The sequence below is a fragment of the Podarcis melisellensis genome (genome assembly GCF_964234715.1).
Source record: "Podarcis melisellensis genome assembly, chromosome: 7".
Taxonomy (NCBI): domain Eukaryota; kingdom Metazoa; phylum Chordata; class Lepidosauria; order Squamata; family Lacertidae; genus Podarcis; species Podarcis melisellensis.
This window is the reverse complement of record NC_138539.1, coordinates 79,392,436-79,398,175: the sequence shown is the minus strand read 5'-3', so window position 1 is coordinate 79,398,175 and position 5,740 is coordinate 79,392,436.

Genomic DNA, 5,740 nt, shown 5'->3' with positions numbered 1-5,740 from the left:
CCAGCCTTTTGTATTCATGCTTGGGAGGTTGGTGTTTGAGGGTGCCGGGTTTGCGCACACATTATTCACAACTTCCAATACATCTGTTGTAGACAAAGTCTAGGGACAAATGCATCTTGAAATCGAAATGCTGCTCTAAGCTCCTTGGAGAAAAGGTGTGGTGATGATGATGATGCTGTGTGCTTACTGAAGCTTATGTACCAAAATATTGTACATAACACACCATTTCCCCCCCTGCCAGTAGGCCTATTGAAGCCCAAGCGGGTGGGGGAGATCACCTGCTGCAGCTTATCTTATTTCTATTCAGAAGAAAGCCCCATTGAGTTTAGTAGGACTTACAGTGGTACGTCGGGATGCGAACAGGATCCGTTCCAGAGCCCCCTTCGCATCCTGAACGGAACATAGGACGCGTCGGCACATGCACGGGTCGCGTTCTGCCACTTCTGCGCATGTGCATGACGTCATTTTGAGCATCTGCGCATGCGCAAGCGGCGAAACCCGGAAGTAACACACTCCGTTACTACCAGGTTGCTGCGGAGCGCAACCCGAAAGCGCTCAACCTGAAGCACATTCAACTCGAGGCATGACTGTCCTTCCAGGTGAGTGTATGTAGGATTATAGTTCCCACTGATTCTTTGAGTAGACATGCAGTGTTAGATACTGTTCTAGAGGCAAATATGGAATCTTGCCCACAGGGGTTGAGAGGGTGGCGCTGTGGGTTAAACCACAGAGCCTAGGACTTGATGATCAAAAGGTCAGCAGTTCGAATCCCTGCAACGGGTTGAGCTCCCGTTGCTCGGTCCCTGCTCCTGCCAACCTAGCAGTTTGAAAGCAAGTAGATAAATAGGTACTGCTCCGGCGGTAAGGTAAACGGCATTTCAGTGCGCTGCTCTGGTTCGCCAGAAGTGGCTTAGTCATTGCTGGCCACATGACCCGGAAGCTGTACGCCGGCTCCTTCGGCCAATAAAGCGAGATGAGCACTGCAACCCCAGAGTTGGCCACAACTCGACCTAATGGTCAGGGGTCCCTTTACCTTTACCTACATGACAATAGGTAGAAACTGGCAGTGGCAGGCAGAAGGCAGAAAGTATAGTTTGTAAAGCTAGCATACCTGGGAAGAACATGATTGTAGACTCTGCAGTTTAAGCAAGCAACAGATCTACTTGAGTTGGACCTATTTCCATGTAAATATGCTTAGGACTAAAACCCAAGACCAGGGCTCAGTAAATTGACTGGGAGGCAACCGTAGAGAATGCAACATTGCTGGAGATAGCAGGTGTGAATCTGGCCAGTTCTTTGAATGAAAGCTGCATGAAATAGAAGAATATATCTTAGAGCAGTGTTTCCCAACCACTGTTCCGCGGCACACTAGTGTGCCGCGAGATGTTGCCTCGTGTGCCGCGGGAAAAATTTAAAAATTGAAAGATTTTTTTTTTAAAGTCAAATTTTCGATTGGGGCGCCGTCACTAGATGACCCCTGGGGTTCCCTCCCTCCCTCCCGCTCTGCGCCTCCCTCCTCCTCCTCCTCCGGGGAGGCCCTTCCTGGCTCTCGGCCAAGGCTTGGCGGCTGCCACTCACTCACTCGCTCGCCCACCCGTCCCTCCATCCCTGCACCCGGCCTCTCCTCCTCTGTCCCCGGCGCGGGGGCTGCCGGGATCCGTAGTCCCCTCGCCCTTGGGCTCCGCGCCCGCGCGGGGTGCGCGAACTACGTTTCACAGCGTGGCCTGGCGGGCCGGGCGTTTTATTTGAAGCGTTCTTCTCCCGGCCATGGAATGAGCGCAGCGGCGGCAGCCAGGCGGGCAGGGGCTCTTCCGCGCAGACCCCGCACAGCCTGCCTGCGCCCTCCGGAGGCGGAGCGGCGGAGGCGGAGGCTGCCCCCCAGGTAGGGCTGCGTCGGGGGTTTTTTATTTTTGCAATGCTGCATCCGCGCTGGAGGGGACGCATCGGACCGCGGGGAGACCCCTTGGCGGGCGTGCAAGGCAATGCATGCGTGCAGGCGTTGCATGGAGTGCAGTGCAATGCAATGGCAACGCCCTGCATGCATGCATGCAACTTCCACCGGCGCTCTGGACTTGGCAGGTGAGGGGGGTGCCCAGTGGGCGGCAGAGAGAGCCGGGAGGGCGAAGGGGAGCCGCGGGGGGAGCACCGGTGCTCCCCGAGCCGAGCCCGGGGGGAAACTTCGGCGTCGTTGCGCCGGGTGTTGGAAGCGGAGGCAGGCGGGGGCCCCTCACCTGCAAAACCTGGTCACCTCTCATATATTTCGTGCATTGCATTCATCGCCCGCTTTCTCCTCCAAGGAGCTCCCGGGGGCATGTGTGGTTCTCCCCGTGTTATCCTCGCAACAACAGCCCTGCGAGGTGGGTCAGGCGAGTGGCCCAAGGGAGCACCCAGGGATTGTCCTGGCCAGGTGGGGTGATTTGAACCCTGCTCTCTGCCCGGTCTTCGTCCTCATTTAGCCCCCACATGTGCATGACTGTGCATGACTGAGGTTTTCCCCCCTCGTCTTGGCTATGGTGTGAGTCTGTGCTGTTAATTAATGGGGTTCTGCCTTCGGAGAAGATGAGCCAGCCCTCAAGGAGGTGATTATGTAATTTGCTAGCAATTCATGTCCCTCCCGGCGTGACGCTGCGCGCTGACGTCACGGGGCTGTAATGGTGGTGTGCCTCGAGATTTTTTTCATGAAACAAGTGTGCCTTTGCCCAAAAAAGGTTGGGAAACACTGTCTTAGAGAAGATTACAGCCAAATATCCATGGTAGGAAAGGATTCGGGAGCAAAAGTCTTGGTCAGGTTGACAGCATTGATGGGAGGAATACGTAATTAATTTTGATTTGGGTATACCTTGCAACTACTGACATTACTTTGTTTTAAGACCACATTCAGCATCATGTAGGTAGCTGTTACTTGCTTCCTGTTATTTGAAATAGACAAGTGTCTATTTCTCACCCATCTCCCAAAATAAAACACCATGTTGACAAGTGGAAGAGATACACATTTCACATAAAAATACATTATATGCTACAGAGGTGTTAGTGAGCTTCTTTTAGACCTATGGCCAGATTCATACCTTGCCAATTTTCTGGGGGCTGCATTTGGGTGGTAGGTGGAGCCAGAGGCAAAACAAAAAAACAAAAAAACCCACAGGGTAAAAGTGGATTCCAACACGAACAAAACAAAACAAAAATATTGTACAAAATTGTATGGCTCTTACATATATATTTATATATTTTACATTCGGTTCACCCTTATTCTTTGGAGGAACTGTATAGAGAATAAGTGAAATATATGAGATGTAAAATTTTATCAAGTGATTGGCAGCTGAGAGGACTTTGCCGGAAACGGCTTTGTTGGCCATTTGAAGGGGCCTGGCCGGCCTGGTGGTTGGAGGTTCCCTATCACTGTACTAAGGGAAACTGTTCTGCTGAATTGAAATACTTTCTTTATTACGGTTTCCTTCCATTACAAATGGAATTGAATTCACCTTTAGCCCCGTTTCATACTAATAGCCAGTAGAAATGAAGGTGGAAGCTATAAAATACAGTACACAGCTAATAATTGCACGAATTACACACACCCATCATGCATGGTGAGCAGTTCTCACACATTGTGACCACTGTGTGGAGCTCTTGTCACACAGAAGGGTTTTTAATCAGGGGAACAGGGTAAAAAAGTGATTTTGTACTATGTTCCCTTACTCTTCTCTAATTGAATGAAAAAGGTGCTGATTTTCTCACATGGCTGGTCTGCTACCCCTATGAAATAAGGAGGCTCTCTTAAACAGCCAGGCCAAAATCCAGCTAAATTATAATTATTTTATAAAGTTAGTTGTGTGACTAAGGGTGCAGTCCTGTTTTCGCTGTCACCTAGGAATAACTCCAGGTGAACTCAGTGGTGCTTACTTCTGAGGTGACACATAGAATTGTTATTGACCCTTTGTAAGTTCATCTAAAGATTGGGACAAAATGCTTTAAATAAACAATTATAATGTACAGCCGCATTAAATCCTACTGACAGCCACAATACTTTAGTTGTGATGAACCTGCTCTATTGGTTTCACTGCAGGAATTAATGTTCCACAGCAATATGTATCAATATATGATTGTTTTAATTAATGATTTAATTTATTCATAGTGTTTTCTAAAGTGCTTTACCAGTAGGCCATATATGCCAGGTGGGAAAGTTAAGCAGGAAAATGAAGGAAGGCTTGGTCTTTCTACCACTCTCAGAGGTTCAAGGCGGGGTAGCTTGTGAGAAAGTCTTATCAGTTGTGGCCCCAATAATGCTTGGATCAGTCAGGGCAGCCACTTGCACTCTGGACCCTTGCGCCTCCTGGCTGATAAAAACTAACAGGGAGGGGACAGCTTGCTGGGCCATGGAGGTTATTAATGCTGCCATGCAAGAGGGCTTGGTCCCTGCCTTACTTGAAGGGGGCAGTGGTAAAAACATTCCTCAATAAACCCTAAATAAAATCTAAATAACTACTGGCCAGTTGCCAATCACCCCTTCTTGGGCAAAATTATTCAGCAGGTAGCCACAGACCAGATCCAGGCGCTCTTGGATAAAAGTGATTTTCTAGGTTCATTTCAATTGGAGTTTAGGCCCAGTTTTGACACAGAAACTGCTTTGGTCGCACTGTTGGGAGGGAGGCAAGGAAATATGTCCTTGTTAATTCTCCTCGACCTCTCAGTGACTTTCAATAACCATCAACCACGGTATCCTTCTGGAGTGGCTGTCTGAGTTGGTGTCACTGCTTTGAGGTTGTTCTGGTCCCACTTGGTCATTTCCAGAGGATGATACTTGGGGAGTATTCTTCGACCCCGTGGAGCCTTCAATGTGGGGCTCCTCAAGGTTTGGTTTTATCCCCCATGCTGTTTAACATCTACCTGCAACCTCTGAGTGGGGTCATCCAGAGTTTTGAAGTACATGGTCAGCAATATGCTGATGATACACAGCTCTTCTCCTTTGCATCTGCAGATGTGGCAGCAGATGTGCCGGACTGTTGTCTTGGGTTGATAAGGTACTGGATGAGAGCCAATAAACAAGCTCAAGACAGAGGCACTGTTAGCTGGTAGTACCCTGGACCAGATTGCTGGGAAGCTGCCTGCTCTTGATGGGATTACACTGCTTCTGAAGAAGCGGGTATGCAACCTGGGGGTCCTTCAGGGTCCATTGCTGTCGTCTGAGGCTCAGTTTGCTTCAGTGGCGCTGAGTGCTATCAGCTTTGGCTGCATCCCTATCAGGGCAGGGATTGCCTAACTTCTGCTGTCCATGCCCTGGTAACCTCCAGGTTAGATTCCTGCAATATGTTATCTGTAGGGCTGCCTTTGAAGATGTTTCAGAAACTTAAGCTGGTGCAGAATTCAGCAAACAGGTTGAGCATATAACATTGTGTGCTGGCCTGACGGCACTGGCTGCCAGTTAGATTCTGGGCCCAATTCAAAGTGCTGGTTTGGACCTATAAAGTCTTAATCAGTTCAGGACCACAATATTTCAAGGACCATCTCTCCCCATATGAATCTCCCCAGACCCTGCGATCATCATCTGAGGCCCTTCTTTGTGTGCCAGAGGTCCAGATGGTGGAACATGAGAATGGCCCTTTGCTGTGGACTGCTTCACTGTCGTGACCTCCATCTTGTCTGGATTCAATTTGAGTTTGTTCATACTCGAAAGCTTTCATTGTCTTCTTCTGGGGAAAATGTATTGACATCCTGGTACAATTAGGATGAGGGAAACTGTTAGTGC